This window comes from Vulpes vulpes, chromosome 3 (genome assembly GCF_048418805.1).
Source record: "Vulpes vulpes isolate BD-2025 chromosome 3, VulVul3, whole genome shotgun sequence".
NCBI classification, from domain to species: Eukaryota; Metazoa; Chordata; class Mammalia; order Carnivora; family Canidae; genus Vulpes; species Vulpes vulpes.
Window position 1 is genome coordinate 40797298 of NC_132782.1, and position 17853 is coordinate 40815150.

At 37.7% G+C, this 17853-nt stretch overlaps 1 protein-coding gene across 1 annotated transcript in view; it reads right to left on the reverse strand.

Moving 5' to 3' along the window:
• LOC112926655 (uncharacterized) overlaps positions 1-17853 on the reverse strand; it is a 473369-nt gene that overhangs the window by 45280 nt on the left and 410236 nt on the right. The window lies entirely within an intron of this gene.

The following is a 17853-nucleotide window of genomic DNA, read 5'->3' on the forward strand; positions in this document are numbered from 1 at the left end:
AATAATAGTTAATAATTTCAAGACTATTTTGGCATCATTTGTTATGAGAAATTACTTGCTTCTCTAAAACATGAAGGGCACTTTAGTTCTTTTCTGATGGAATATCTCTGATATAGGATAAAACCGGGTTAAATTGCCATGATACTAGACACTCATGCTGAAGCTGTCACAAGTGATTTTCTTTTCCATCAAGATTCTGCCCAACAGAGTTAAAAACCAGAAATGTCAATATTACATTAAAATGTTATTATCAAGTATACTTCATGTGAAGAAACTATTTCTCCAAAAATTCTCTGAGATATATCTTCATGTTAGATGCTTAAAGAAAGCCCTGCCCTTAGAATTGGAGCTCTGAGACACTGCTGGGAATAATGATAAAGTGATTAGAATTTTTTCAGCATTATTTCTGTGATATGGACCAAGGATTTCATGATTGTTATACTATAAAAGAATGTCAAAAAGAATCAACTATGTCTGGTATTTTTCCTTTTAATGTCCTTTCTCTAAATATTTCTGCTGTATTTATTCCCAAAACTATTTCCCCAGATGGTCACAGAATATAATAGCTTAAAAGAATTCACATTATTATCAAATATATTTTGCACATAAAAGCTCCCTGAGACAACAATGATCCACTTTTGTTTCCTTTTTTTCCCACTTTTGTTTCCAAACAACCAAAACTGTTTCATATTATTTTTTAGAGTGTACAACCAGAATAAGATAAATTATTCTTCCATTTCCCTTTTAATATATTATTCCAAGAAACCTGTTGATTGGAAATGGGTGTTCCAGTTGCTTTACAATGGGGATTACATTGTAGAAGTGTTAGGTTGGAGGAAATATTAAGGGGTGAAGATCTCACTAGATATTCCATGTGGCTTTATTTTCACTCTGTTCTACCATAGAACTTTCACTCTAATATAGTATATCAAAACTTCTAACTTTTCACTTGTAATTCTGTAGTGACTGGTTGAATGAACTCCTTAAGGTCAAATATTCTGTTGTATTAAGCTTTTCTGGCATAGTGTCAATATTCCATAAATGTTGTATGAATGAATGAATGAATGAATGAATGAGTGAATGAGTGACTTGGGAGTCATGCACAGCATTAGTCTTTTTGTCTACCCACATTCATTCATAGGATTTCTTAGAATTGGACTCTGATTGCACTTGTCTCTCTTTACCTTACAGTAGGATGCTTGATATTTGTTTTGACCATTAACAAGTAGATTTTAAAATCCAGGGCACAGAATAATTTCTAAGTTTGCAAGTGAATAAATTTGAACCGTGCCTGAGGTGAATATTTACTGATTGTCTATTAGGGGTTTCATCCATTTTTATCTGTACTCAAACAAGATAATCCCAGGTTTTCCTTTGTGGAATTTTATCTCTTCCAATTTAGAAAAGGCATACAGTTTATATGAGACTGATGAACACAACTCCTCTCTCAAATCCAAGGTAGACTCTACTTGACATTATCTTACCTCCATTTGCCATAGTAATTGAACAAGTTTATCTCCTCATTCGCATATGGCTTTCTCAGGAATGAATGAATTTGTTCAGATGTGATCTAGTCATCATGAAGCTCAACGTGTGGGTTGGGAATTCTGGGACATAGAGGTCTTCTTGTTCTGGAAATTATAATGTGTGGGTGTGAGCTATTTTGTTCCCATGAATGAAACTACATTAAAGATAAAGCCAACAAGCAGAACAGAACTATGGTTCTTCACAGAGAACCATAGTTCAATTCTGACTGAACCATGCCTGAAGTCTTCCCTACCTCTAGACTTCTCAGTTAATTGATCGAATAACCCCCTTTTACTGTTGAAGCATTTTGAGTTGAGTTATAAACAATTCTATTGTTTATAAACAAAATCATCCTGATATATGTATACTGTAAAGATGGTGTGCAAGACTCAGTATACCATTATCAAAAAGATTTCTTGTCCTCTAATCAGTAAAATGTTTTAATCTATATTTTATCAAGGGTCAGGAAAAGTCATGTAGCTTTCCATTATAGTTTACTGGAATGATTATACTCTATCAAGATTCTAATAAATTTGGGGGTTTATCACAATTTTGGTAATGGTTTCCTTATAATCCCCCCTTGAGTGATCCTTCCCAAGTTTTTCTCCCACACCTTGGCGTCTACTTTCTCCATGTTCCTTTCTAGGTAGATACCTCTGGTAGCTTGATGCTCGGTTGGTAGGAAATAAGTACATGCTGCATGCTGCTAACTTTGTGGATACTAGTGTTTTCCTACCTTCTGCCTTTTTAAAATAAATAAGTAAATAAATAAATAAATGTTACCAGCTTTCTAGCTGAGACATTCACCCAGCAGCAGAAATGGCCTTTCTTAGCAAGAAACCATATAGTTCACAAAGAGGCAAACAGGATGGTGATATGTACTTTTAAAAGAATTATAGTATTAGGAAGGAACAAAGCTCAAAAGACTTGTTACCTTGTGCTGAGGATAGGACGATATATGTTTTATAGAAAATGTAAGTCATTTGGTCTTATAAAGTAAGGATTAAAGCAAATAAAACAAAACAAAACAAAACAAAAACAATGGTGCTAGAGATGTGGCTGGGGCCTGGTCATGGAGGGTCTTTTCTGCCATACTAAGGACCATTACTTTATAGACAATGGGCATCAGCAGAGTGAAGAACAGATTAGATAAGTGGGAGACTGAAGGCAGAAAAGCCAAGGAATAACTATCACCAAACTCCAGATGAAAGATGATAAGGACTTTATCTAAGTAGGAGTGTAAATAGAGAGATGTGGGCAGATATAAAGGATGTTAAAGATTAAAAAAAAAAAACATGAGTTGGTTATTAAGTAGATATTATGGAGAAGAAAGAATCAAGGTCAACTGCCTTGAGCAATTGGATAGATGGTTGTGGCATTCACTGAAATAGCAAAAGAGGAAGAATAGTTGATAGACTAGTTCAGTTTTGAACATAAATGACTTGATGGGCAAGAGAGATGGGAAGTTGGGAATACCTAGCAGGCAACTGAGTGTGTGGACCAAAATCAGGAGAGAAATATTGGCTGACTTTTCAGCTACCATCTATCTACTTGGACAAATGTAAAAATCAGGAGTCATCCTTGGTACCTTCTTCTCCTTCACCCATTTCCAATCTAGTAACCATATATTGTATCAGACTTATCTCCTAAAACATCTCAAATCTGTCCACTTCTCATCTCCACTGGCATCACTCCAATCCAAACTGTACAGATGATTATGATAGCATACTAAAGCTCCCTCCACATCCACATTGGGGCCACCTATATCTTTATGCTATATCACAGTGATGTTTAAAAAAAAAAAGATAAAGTCACCTACTCTCTCACCCATGTCATAGTTCTGTACCCTCCAATCACTTCCCATTGCTCTTAGAATTATATCAAACAATAACATGGTCTGAAGGTCCCTGCATCACACTCTCTGATCTTTGCCTCATTCTCTAATTCCATCTTGCTATTCTTTTTCTCTGAGTTTCAGCATCTCTAATCTTCTTTAACTTTCTTGAAGACTACTTCTTCTGATTTCCTCCTCCCCTCCTTTACCTAATATCTGTGCATCCTACAGATGTCCACCCAAACACCACTACCTTAAAGAAGCCTGTATTTCTCCTTCAGTGTAGGTTGGATTTATGTGTTATACTTTCTTAGGACTGTTTTTCTTTTGGAGCCACTAAGTCATCTATAGTTGTAGATTCATGTGTGTGATTATTTGATATCTGTGTTTGTTCCTCATTAGTGACTACGTCCGTGAAAGCAGAAACACTGACAAGTTTTACTCACAATAGTAACCCATGTTTGACAGATAAAATATGCTTTATAAATATCTGTTAAATATGTAAATGAATGAGGTACAGTGTATTGGGCATTTCCACATAGATAGTAATTCCAGCCACAGGAGTAGATGAGAGCACTAAGCAAAATCATGTAGATAGAAAAGACAAAAGGACTCTAATAGAGAACCCTAAAGAATATCAACATTTAAGGCAAGCTGTTGTAGAACATACAAAGCTAACCACAAAGGCCATACAGAGAAGTAGGAGGGAAATGGAGAGTCTGGCTACATGGAAACCAAGGAAGGGGGGTGGGTTTAAGAAGGGAATGTGTCAACACACAGATGTCAAGTCGGAAGTGCCATGGCCCATTGGATTTAGCAAGAAGAATTTTACTGATGACATTGAGGAGGAGGAGGATGTTAATAATAATAATCTACCTGACAATCACTGAACACTTACTATTTGCCATGTACTGCTCTAAACTCTTTACATATATTAACAGACTTAGTACTCAAAATACCCTGTGAGGTAGATACTGTTATACCCCTACCTACAGGGGAGGAAGCTGAGACATAGGAAACTTTCAATGGAGTGGCTGATACGTATCCCAGATTACAGTGGGTTGGGTTGAAGAAGAAATGGGAAACAAAGAAAGGGAGAAAGTACGTTAAAAGATGTATTGCAACTGGGATCCCTGGATGGCGCAGCGGTTTGGCGCCTGCCTTTGGCCCAGGGCGCGATCCTGGAGACCCCGGATCAAATCCCATGTCGGGCTCCCAGTGCATGGAGCCTGCTTCTCCCTCTGCCTATGTCTCTGCCTCTCTCTCTCACTGTGTGCCTATCATAAATAAATAAAATTTAAAAAAAAAGATGTATTGCAATAAATGTTACTATTAAGGAGAGGAGCACGTAGTTGGACAGGAGTGTGTGGTAGAAGCAGAGGGTGTTTAAGTTGGAAGAGACTTGCAGTAGCTTAAATACTGATAGGAAGGGGCCAATAAAGAGGGATGTGTTAAAGATGTAATAGAGGAAATTCTGATATTATTGAGAATCTCAAATCACATTAGTGCATTCCAAGAGAAGGTATATGCTGGGAGAAAACATCCACCATGGTTATTGAGCATCCCTATAATATCCATTCCATGCCTGATGACTGTCTTCACCCAAAACATTTTTTCAGAGCTGTGTTTACACAGAGAGTTAAGTTAACGTCTCTCCTGAGAAAATGAGCAGGCTTGTTTCCCCTGACTATAAAAGTGGTGGACATCCCCAAGCTCAGCATTTCCTTTGTATAATGCAATCAATTGCATGTACAAGGATTCATAACAATCCTTGGTGTCACTGCTGTGGGATATGGGGGGACACAAGTTGACACAAATGGAGCTTTGGCTACTGCTTTTGCCAGAAGTAACAAAGTCATTTGTTTCTGACCCAGAAGCCTCATGTCTTCTGTCAGCATCCAGTAAAAGGCTAACTTGTTAGTGTAAAAGTAGGGTAAAATCCCAGATCCTGCACAGTTCTTGATAGTATATAGAACAGAAATCACACACATCATCTCTGTTACTCTGGGTTAGAGAAAGCAAACATGTTTCAAAGCGGAAAAACCTGAGAAGCGACAGAGGATGTTCCTGTCTTCTTACTCTTTCCGCTATGCTGCTGAATGCTTGTAGTCTTGAAACTATTAGTAAAATGTGATGCTTGGAGGACCTCTCTGCCAGAGCCAGATCTGACAATCTGATCTTTTGTTTTAGCTCAGAAGGGATAAAAGAAAAGATGTCATGCTAGGGTGCCTTTATGTGATTTTAAAGAACACTGAGCATTCAAATACCCAATTCAAGGAACCAAAATCTTACTATATTGTTAGCTCCTTGAGGGCAAAATTAATATGTCTCACTGTGCTTCCAGTACCTATGTCAGTGCCTGGCCCATAGCATATGCACAATAAATATTGTTGAAAAATAAAGGAGGGATAAATAAGTAGTAGATAGCTGAATTTGCAGAGGAAGAGGGCTTAGCAAAAGAGACTGAGAGAGAAGAGAGAGAAAAAGTGGGAAGGAGCAGGGCAGTGCCCCTAAGGAGTAGTCTTTTAAAAAGTAAATGGGGGATGCCTGGATGGCTCAGTGGTTTAGCGCCTGCCTTTGACCCACGGCGCGGTCCTTGAGTCCTGGGATTGAGTCCCACGTCAGGCTCCCGGCATGGAGCCTGCTTCCCTCCTCTTGTGTCTCTGCCTCTCTCTCTCTCTCTCTCTCTCTCTGTCTGTGTGTGTCTATCATAAATAAATAAATAAATCTTAAAATAAAAAAAATTAAAAAATAAAAAGTAAATGAACAACAATATCACTGTTGCTGCAAATCCAATAAAACGGGGACCGAAAATAGTCTAGTAGATTTGCAAATTATAAGATCTTTCTGTTATAGTGCAGAATGTGGATAGCAAGTCAGCCTTCTGGGGTATCTATTTCTTTAAAAATTTTCCAAGCTCAGAACAACCTATTCTTTGTTATTGAAAACAGAGATGCCAAGGTCACGCTTTCATGGATCTATTATATTGCTGCCTCATCTATAACATGACCCAATATCATCCCTGAGGACCATGGTGTGACGAGGCTCTAGTCTATTTTAATACAGTGTTGTCACCACAGTCTGTGTGTGTGAAGGAGCAGCAAGCAATGACAATAAAGCATGTACACTGAGCTTGCTACAAACACCAATTTAACATATACTTAGTGGGATACGAAATTATTTTCGTACTTCATAGGGTTAGTATCAATGGAAAAGAAAGTAAAACTGAACCCCAACAAAAACTCATGCGGTTGGTTGTGCCTAGCTAATTTTCTCTACGTTCAATTCAACTCACAGTCCAAACATATTGATTCTTTTCCAGTTTTTAAGGAAGGCCCAAACTCTCAGTGGGCTGAGAGCTAAGGATGTTATTTCCAGGGTGGATAAGGCTTCACCCTGAGCATTAGGTTAGAAAAACAGAAACCTTGAGTCAAGCTCATAATTCGTTTCTTAGAAGAATGAATGATACAGTCTCCAGGGATTTTGATCTTTCTGACGGTGACTGGGTCTGCTTCCCCTTTTCTCTCTAGGTCTAACATACCCTAGCACGTAGATGGGGTTTAGTTTTCCCTAAGCAAATGGTGAATAAAGACACATCTAGAGAGGTAGAAAAGGGGCCATAGGAAATTGGGGAACCAACATAGGGTTTGGAAATCAAAGCACGTAATGATAATAGTTGGCTAACTTCTTGCTTGGTGGGAGATAACTGTGTTGATGCAGAAATTATTCAAAGAGCTTTTTGATGAATATCCTTGAATACGTAACTCTAAGGGTCTCAAATGGGAGATGAGCAAGTGGAGCTCTGTATACTCTAGAGGTCACCGCTTGAAAGGTATATCTTTTCCCAGGTGTTGGGATTCAGGAGAGAAAACACAGTGGGGTGCTGTTTGGAGAAAGAGAAAGTGGGGGGAGGGAATGCGTGAGAGTGAGCAAGTTGAATGAGGGAGAGTCTCCAGGCCCAAATCTTCTCTTCCCCATTGACTATCAATGGGAACTCTCTTCTGGGAAAGAACATGTGAGGCTAGCATTCTCAACTCAGGATGGCTTGTGATTGGATTTATGCCCACTTACCAGGTTCAACGAAAGAGTAAGATCTCTTATGGAAGTGAGGGAGGGAGAGACACAAGTTGTAACAGCAGGCAAAGAAATTGAGAGTGTGGGTGATACGGGGCCTTGGACAGCTCTTGGTCTCTGGGCAGCTGGGGAAATAAGATGAGATCTAGAAGCTGGGAATTAAGACTCAGAAAAACAACAACAATAACAAAGCCCAAGAAGCTCAGAAACCAACCTCTCTCTCCCTTCCATTACAGCTACTCCCTTTAGTTGACTTTCTCTCCACATCTCTACCTAAGGGGTCAGATGAGCTAAAATAAACTGGCTGTTTTATAACTTTCGGAAACCCTACTACAATTTATACCATGCATAGAACTTTGATGGAAACCAGAATAATGATGATTTGATGCAATGACTCTGGAGAGCTCCAGTAATGATTTTATCTGCACAAAATATTTCCCGCCTCTCTTTTTCCTGATTACAGAGCTCCTCTCTTATTTTTTTTTTTTTAAATTTTTATTTATTTATGATAGTCACAGAGAGAGAGAGAGAGAGGCAGAGACACAGGCAGAGGGAGAAACAGGCTTCATGCACCGGGAGCCTGACGTGGGATTCGATCCCGGATCTCCAGGATCGCGCCCTGGGTCAAAGGCAGGCGCCAAACCGCTGCGCCACCCAGGGATCCCTTTCCTGATTACAGAGCTCCTCTCTTATAAGCTGCCCCACAATCACCACCAAACTATTGGGTGGGCATGGGACCCTGGCTGAGACAACCTGAGAGCTCCATCGCCCTGGCCACAATGATTAGATCAAGGAAGGTGATCGAAGCCAGATGAAAAGCACATGACACAAGCCAGATAAAATAACATCTTACCAAGGACTTTTGCCCAAGGTACCTGGGAAGAAGCACTACCTCTCCTGTATGGTGCTTGAAATTGCACTTATTTATATTATAAAGCTTGAGTTTGTTTTACATTTTTGTGAAAACGTTAAATTGTGTGCCACTTCTACTCTCACCTCTATTTCTTTCCTAGTAAAAATTTTTATTGAAATGCTAAAAATAATTGATTTATCCAATTGTAGAATTAGAAAAGACCTCGAAAGACAAACGAGTCTAAGCTCTTACATATTGTAGGAGTCCCCTCTTCAACATTTGTAACAAATGGCTATTCAGACTCTGACTAAACACGTTCATCTATAGAGAGCTCACTGTATTATCCTTTTTTATGTCTTTCTCCTCCTCCTATGTCTCCTCCTCCCTTTTGTCCTTTTGTGTTTATGTGGCCTTACCATATTATAAAACATTTGGAAGGACAAATAATTATATTTTTTCCATCAGAGAAAGTAATTTTAAAACAAGGAACATATCATAAACAAAATAGTACAAATAAAATAAGGCAACATTTTGGTACCTTATTTGTTTAGTAAAATTGGTACATTTCCTTAATTTTCACTTTATTACTTTTAAGAATAAACATTGTATGTTTGTTTATATCATACTCTTTTTTTGAACAAATTATTTGCTTAACTTTTTTTCCCATTATGACACTACATTCTCCTGTTCTTTTTCTACACCTTTCCTTGTTGATATTTCACAAAACAGGTACTATTTATCATTAAGTATCACACTGAAAACAGAATCTTTCTTTTTTTTAGTTTTTTTCTCTTTGCCAACAGTTTCAACCAAACTTCAAAGAAAGATAAATTTCATTTAAAGCACACCTCTAGCCTATCCAAGATTTAAGCATTTAATTAGAAATCCATTAAAATAATTGTATTCCCTTTTAATGTAGTCACTTAACCTGTAGTTAAATGTGACTTCCATTATTATAAAATAGCTCATATATAATCTGATATTATATTGCTTAAAATTATCTCAGAAACATTAGCACTTGTAGATTAAGTACAAATGTCCTGAATTCACACCCTGAAGTTACCGTTCGCAAAAACTGGTGCACTGATTATATTTAAGAGCCTAACTGAAGCAAAACAATATATCCTTCCTCATTTCTTTTGTTAACCACAGCCAAATAAACTAAAACTGAGAGAATATAATTTACGAATCTTTCCTTTTTAAAATAAAGAATCTAAAAACCTCCAACTTCTCAGCATTTATTTCTTAGAGAATTGTCTGTTGATGACTTAATATATTGGTATACATAGCAGAGCAAATGAGTAAAATTAGACATAAAAATATACATTTATATGACCCATGACTGGCCTTCATTTCTAATCCAAATCATTGAAACTCTTTTTTGTTTTTTGATGGCTTCAACACTATAAGACCTAGACTATTTCCCAACCTGACTCCAGTCTTCCATTTGTTTATTAGGCCATTGCTCTTGATACTTCCTTCTCCTCTTCTGTGGCTCCAGGCCCTCATCTAACAATTCCTCATTCACTAGAGACTTCCTGTACCTCTCTCCACCCAATCAGGATATTACGTTGTCTCTGCTGGCTCTCCAGAACCTCCCCCCGATCCCATCCCATATCTACCATGCCAGTTTTGAATAACACATGTCATCCATCAGAGCCAACTTATGTGTTAGGCATAGTGCCTATTACCCTCCAAGACCCATATAAATGTTTTAGTATCTTACCTTTTAGGTTAAAGAGAATATTTTAATATATGATATTAATATATTCAACTTTAAGTCAATGCAGTCATAAAATATACTTATTTTTTAGTAGACAAAAGATCCCAATAATGCAAACATGCTTTGGTTCCGTGAAAATCATAATGTTGCCCTGCCATCCACTTACCCTGCTTTACTCCCGAAGACATCAAATAAGGGTAGCATTACTGAAAGAATTCTCACAACCCATTCAGCACATGTTGCTTCTTTATTTTTATATCACACACACACATGCACGCGTATGTACACATACACACCACACACACTCAGAGGCAGCTTCATGGGTATGTGACCAAGACAATGGCAAAGGTCCGCAGCTCAGAAAGGCTCTGTGTTTAGAGTTTAGTGCTCTGTGTTCACCATCATGAAATATTGAATAATTTTATCTCAGGACTTGTGTTTTGTAGTGAAGTCAGGTGGGACAGTGCAGCATGAACCAGGAACTTGGAGCCTCAGCTCACTCACATCCTTCCTTCTGTAACCACCTCCTTTTCTCTTCGGATGGCTCTTCCAGGCTGCCTAGCACACTTTTCTGTACATTATGCCTGTACCCAGTTACAGCTCCAGGTCTCTCTCCCGCCCCCACCCCTCTGTGGGGGCCTGAACATGGGTTGGGAGAGGATCAGGGGAAGGTGAAAGTCTCTGTGGCATCTCAGCAAGTCATAGCAGCAGCTGGCCTCACCCCAGATAGCATCGACAGCCCATCCAAAGGGTGACTTTGCAGAGGTTAGCTTCCCACCCAGCTCTGATTCAGTACTGAGTGAGTCTAAGCACAGAAAATCCTTAGGGTTCATCCATCCATCGTGTGTAGGGGTGTGAGCTGGTGGGAAGGAGACAGGCTTTCCTGCCACCAGCCAGAACACTATGTCAACGCTCAGGCTTGCAAACGCTGAGCTGCAAGGCAGGACTACTGGTCATCTATGAGTATCTGCAGTTCCCCTAGGATCCCCATGCCCAGGAAGCACAATAGCAAATAAAAAACAAAACAAAACAAAACACCATGACAGGATGAGAAAAATAAGCTTTATATTTTAGTACTTATAACAATACCTTTTCCTGTTTTTTGAACAAAGACCACATATTTTCATTTTTGCACCTGGCCCTGAGAATAATGTAGGTCTCCCTGTACACGTATCTTGGGTTCTAAGAGCTTCTTCCCTTTGATCTTATTGTGAACCTTGAGCTAGGTGATGAGAGTTCCTTTGACTTCCCTCTTCATATCACAAAATATCTCCTATTTCCATCCCTTTGTCTTCCAATGGATTCTAAAGTTAATTTCTCTACACATGCTTTCAGTCTGATTTCATTCCCAACCTTCAGGCTTCATGACATCAGTAACTCTTTTCAGCTTAACTTTTCCTCTCTCCTTTGCCATTGGTTATTTTTCCCTGTGTTTGCCACCCCCCTCTGTCTGCCATTCCACCATTCTTCAACTCCAAAACCCAGGGGTCTTTGCTTCTTGGCCATCTACTCTTCTTGCAGTTCAGCCTCCCCTCTTGGTTCCCTCTCCTACCTTGGACTCCCTGTCCTGGTATTCTAAATTCTAATCATTCTCTCACATGTCCCTAAGAACTCCTTCCCAGCCCTGGGCATTTTTTATGCTCTATCTGATTGCTCACTGAATGAGAATTAACAGAATGACCAACAGAGATCCTAACATATTTATTTGAGTTTGGAATACTCCATTTTCTGGGCCCACAAGTAGTGGGTACTTTTGAGGGTGGATACTGGGACTCTCCACTGGAATCAACCTTGTCTTTTTCCTAAAAGATTTCTTTGATGTACTCTTTCCCTTGAGGGGAAATCCTTCAGGAATTTCAAAATCAATGAGGCAACTCAAATGCAGATATTTTAGACTGAGATATGAAATGTTCATATAAATTGGATGCACTGGCAAGAACTGTGCTTGTGCTGTGCCATCTAAAAATTATCCCTTAAAAAAATTAACCCCTGATGTAGGGGAGTTTTATGAACTAATATCTGAACATTACTGGTTATTTTCTGGAAGCTACTTGATAATGGTAATTTCCAAAATTTCCAGCATGGCCCTAATACTTACAGGATGGAATGCAACCTCCTGACATGTGAGTCCAGGTCAGCTCTTCTGTAGCTGCAGCACGCCTTTCTAGACTTTCATCTCATTACATTGCTTTATGTATTCAAGGCCCTAACCCATCTTGTGTCACTCAGTATTGCAGAGGATGTTTGCTAGCTCTGTGCTAACTCCTGGCTAGCTTGCCAGCTCCTGGCTCTTTGTGATCCCTGAACTAGGAGTGATCTCTTCATTTCCCACAGGCTCAAACTACCATGCTCCAGATCCTAGCTGAAATTCTTCATTCATAAATATTTCCTTGGTTCCTACAACTGGAAATGATTTAGTTCCCTGGAAAACTACAATATTTTTTTCTGTCTTTTTCTCTTCTGAACATACCTTGCCTTAGAAAATGCCCAGGACTGGGAAGAAGTACTTAGGGACAAGAGAGAGAATCATTAAAGTGCCAGGACAGTCAGTGCAATGTAGGAGAGAGAACTGGGAGGGAGAGATTGTCAATATTATTGACATCCACAGAAAGGTCTAAAGTGCTAGGGACATGACATGCTGTTTTCTTTGGCTACTAGGCAATCCCAGGTAACCTTTGACTAGAATCCTTCTGTACTCTCCATTAAAATATAAGCTCATTAAGGGTAGAAAACATGGATACTTTTTTATAGTTATCATTTGCATTAATCAATTATAAAGTAATTTAGCATTCATTGAAGTCCTGTGAAGTCAATGAAAAATACATTATTGGCACTACCCGAGGTGTGTGTAGAAACTGAAGCTGAAACAGGTTAAGTAATTTGGCCAAGGCCTGAGAATAACTAAATGGCAAAGCTAGGGCTTAAACCCACAGGTTCTGATGCTAAATCTAGTGTTCCTTCTCCTTCATACGATACTGCCTACAGTCATCATTATATGGTTTAAATACATATGACCCCTGGCACTTAGCATAATATCTTGGGCATAGTAGATAGCCAAGAGAGAATTATTAATTAAATAAATGAATGATAACATACATAAATATAAATTAAAATACTCAGGAGAAACAAGATACTTTGCTTAACATTAAAAGAGATCCAATAAAACAATTCGCTTATCAAAAAAACAAATCTTCAATAAAAAAGAGTCAGTAATGCCAAGAATATAGTTGACCAATGTTAGAGACATTCCACTAAGCGTCATAGAATAGACTTAGATTGAAGCCATTCATTTTAGAGAGCGGATCTGATTTGAAAAGAGAGAACTCTGTTAGCACCTGATGTGACAGTGTAAGGAAAATACATTTTCAAGTTTATCATTTAAGAGTTTCTGACTGCAGGCAAATAAGACATAGATGAGGTTCTCAATGAGAATTGAACAAGAAAGAGAAATTTGTCGGGGCTGAAGTGCTTTAGTAAAGAAAACATGTGTTCTGGCCCCTATGCTCTTTCTTCCACTAGTGTTCTGAACGTGATTTTGTGGATTCACAAAGGGAGCACAAATGAAAGAGATGGAAAGGAAAGTACAGGCTAGTAACATTCAAAGGGAAGCAAAAGCTGTCTGGATTCAGGCTGATAACACTGAATTTGTCTAGGGACGGATTCTCTTGAAATTCGCACTTGATGCTCAAGAGGCTGTACCAAGAATTATCAGCTATAAGAAGGCACTCTAATTTAGCTTATGAAGCAGTTATTGCTCTGGTTGAATGGACATTGATTAGAAATTGGAAGAATGTGCTGTAGTAGGTCAGGTTTTTATAATGCATGTCTCAAAAATGGAAAGTTTAACCCCAAATATAAACTTTGCTTGGAAGTAGACTTTAATTTAGAGTATTGCACCTATTTACGAAGAACCTGGCATTTGCTATTACATGTTACATAATGTTGTACAGGAACTTACATTCTCAAAAAAGAAAAAAGCACAGAAGAGGCTGCTCCAGAAAAAAAAGAAACATATGGAAGAGAAGGATTCAAAAGTAGCTTTAAAGTATAATAGATCTATCTTACAATTAATATCCTGGTCTTAAAATATATCTGAACAAGAATAAAATATTTGAAATGTAAAATTGAAGCATCAAAAAAATCAAGATAAAAAGATTCACCTGGATCTTTTTTTTTAATCACCTGGATCTTGAGGAAATAAATAAAATAATTCAAAATGATCCACCTATTTAATAAAATAATATATGATAATTAATATTTTATTTATAAAAATAATTTATTATAAAATAATAAATCAAAGATATCTTCAAAGAACACCTATTTACATAGTTCAAACTGGTTAAGTAAAATTGGTAAGTCAACCTTATAGGAATACTATGCAACAGTTTTATTTTTTTTAATATTTTATTTATTTATTCATGAGAGATACAGAGAGAGAGAGAAAGCAAGAGAGAGACAGAGACACAGGCAGAGGGAGAAGCAGGCTCCATGCAGGGAGCCCAACATGGGACTCGATCCCAGGTCTCCAGGATCAGGCCCTGGGCCAAGGTGGCACTAAACCACTGAGCCACCAGGGCTGCCCTATGCAACAGTTTTAAAATAATGTATTATTTAAACGTGTGGGCATAAAAATATGTCTGTCATAATGGTAAGTGAGGGAGAAAGTTCCAGAAAATCATGGGCAATATGGATGTTTACATATAATACTTAGATATGCATATACATTTACGCAAATCTTTAGGATCTATGAATGTATACACAGATTTTTTTATGCATATGCATATGTCTGTTTTTAATAAATGCTTATAAGAAGACCATTAAGGATACACACAGACAGTGGTTAAATCTAAAGGAAAGAGTAAGCACAAAGGGTAGGAAGAATTACTGAAGACCGAATTTCACTATCTCTTGATTATTTATACATTTTATAATGAGATGAATCACTTTTGTATTTTTTAAATTACATGCATTATGTCTCCAAAACTGGTAACTGAAATCCCCATCGGTACCTGGCTTCTAATCTCTATTCATCAAAGAAGGAACATCTCTCATTTTCTACATACGCTATCATGCCTACGACTATGCCTTTCCTAGGGTTTCTTTTAATTTCTTCACTAACTTAAGCTAGATCACAAGCAAGATCTATTGCTCGCATTTCAAAATCTGAATTTAAGGAAAAGAGCATCAATATTTGCCACACATTTAAGATTTTTCAAAATTTTGATACAATCAGAGAACAAATGCTCTTTTTTCTAGGTTTAATGTATTCCCAAATAGCTGCTACAAACACATGGTAGAGTAAGCTACATCTGATCGTGATAAAACATATTACTTGGGGGGGGGGGGAGTAAGTGACTCTTTACTACTTTATTAAGGTTTTAGCCAGAATTCTACATAAAGCAAAAAGGCCAGAAAATGTAATTCAGAACTGATTACTGTTCCTTCAGTTTGTCTTTTACATCTGAATTACATTTGATAGTTGGCTAGCTGAACATTCTTTTAGCTATTCCACAGACAATAATTACCCTTCCTTCTATTCTGAATCTTTTATGCAAACCATATGGCACATTTAGAAATTCTGCAGGCTTTAATTAAAAGTGTCCATTCAAATTAAACAAGGTCAAAAGAGAAACTATATTAAGATCTACTAAATATTTGGGAGGGGGGAACAACACCTACAGAACAACATAACAGAAGCATTGTCAGTTAAATCTATCTGCAATCTTCATGCTGATTTTTCATACACAAAAGCTCGGAAAACAAAGCATAACACTGGTTGGTCTTCTAAATACGCAAAGAAAGCTAAAATGTCAGGGAGGCAAAGAGGTAGGAGAAGAAAGCAGCATCTGCTCCACGATTTTGTGAGCCAGGGCTGTGAGTGTGCCTTAGCTCAAAACAGCTTGACGTAGAGTCAGTGCACATGTCCAACTCTGCTCGTGAGCCACGAGTGTGGTGGACACTCTGCTAGGTCTCCCAGATCTTCCTTCAGGAGTGAAGGACTTAGACCCCAGGTGCCAGGAGTGCTGCCAGTAGATGCCTTCAGCTGTCACCCCTGTTCAGAAGGGTGCCTCAGCTGAAGACAGCCTCTTAATCCAATGATGTGTCCCCTCCTTGGGCCAGCCCAATCCAATGACTGGTGTGTGCAGAGTACAGAGGCCCAGCCCTAGCCCCAAGTCAGCAGAATCAAAGGGCCATCTCAGCCTCAGATCTTCCCAAGAGATCCACTGGAGTTTTACATAACTGTCTCAGCCCACTTTCTTCCTTTTCCCTCCCATTCTTGCCACAGTTGTAAATCTTAATAAAATTCATGCACATTCATCTCCCTGTGAGTCTGTTTTCTGGGAACCTATCTGGTGACAGTTTATGGAAAAATCAGGCTAGAAATCAAAATTGAAACAGAATAATTCACAAGAAAAAAAACTTTCAAAAAAATCTGGTAAAAATGTTCATGTTGGAAGTAATTTTTATTTTCATGTTTCTGTGAGCATTTAATATATTTTCAAACATGTATCATATTTCTGTGAAACATTTTATTCCAATTTTTAAGAAGGAGTTTATTGGGGGAAAAATACCGAGTTTCCTTTGTAAGGTTCTCATGAGGTGAAAGCAAAATATATTTAAAATAAAGAGAGATGGAAATATAATAAAAAAACCTTGATATCTATTGAGTGAAAAATTATATACATTTGAAAATGAGTGGCAAGGTCATTAAGGTGGGAGCCTGCATTCAAGAACCTGAACAAAACCCCATAAAGCATTATAATTGAAGAAGATAAAACAGAGCAAAAAAGTGACAAAGTCTTAACCAAAAGATACATAAAACAGTATCTAGAAAAGATTATTATTTTAGAGAATTATTTTATTTATTTGTAAGAGACAGAGAGCATGTGAAAGAGCATGAGCTGTCACCTCCCTGGGAGGGACAGGGAGAGAAGGAGAAGAGACTCCCCACGGAGCAGAGAGCCTGATGATGATGATGATGATGATGATGATGATGATGGTGATGATGATGAGGGGCTCGAACCCAGGACCCCTGGATCGTGACCTGAGCCAAAGACAGGCACTTAACCTAACTGACTGAGCCACCTAGGCACCCCTAGAAAGGATTATTTTTAATAGACATAAGTAATATTGAAAACTGTAGATTTTAAAAAAATTTGAACATAATAGTAACAATTTCTGGTTAACTCAATCAATGAAAGATAGTTATTAGTAGTAATACTGTGTGAGGTTATGTGGAAGACACAAACCATTAATACTTATAGCCTCCATTGTCAAGATACTTAAAATGCAGCTTAGTAAAACTTCCCCAAGAAAAGCCTTTTCTTGAAGAGGGTATTCAAAAATATTATAAACTGTGAATGCACATTTAACTAGAGATGTAATTCTTATAGCGGAATGGGAAGTCACATAAGGGAAAGATACTTTTTCCCAATTTCATCTATTTATTAATTTACATTCCAAAGAGAAATGAGTTCTATTGTTTTCTTTATTACAATCACCATGATTTTGAATTACCACAAATACCTGGTAATTGTTTTATGTAAATCACCCATTAGAAAAGTTTAACTTTAATTGTAATCAACTCTGAACATAATACTCTCAAGATTGTCTCAAAAATTACTGAAATAAGAATAATAACATTTGCTAAAAGTATAAAAATTATAGAATAAGGATATTAAAGATTTATTTTTAAAATATATTATTTAAAAGAAAGTTTAAACATTTGGTGCCATTTTTCCCCTATTAAAAATCTAATGATAGGGCTTAACAAACTTAATTCTTCAGAAATATATTTGAGCCCAGAACAATACTTTAGAATACTTTTAAATATTCTTACAT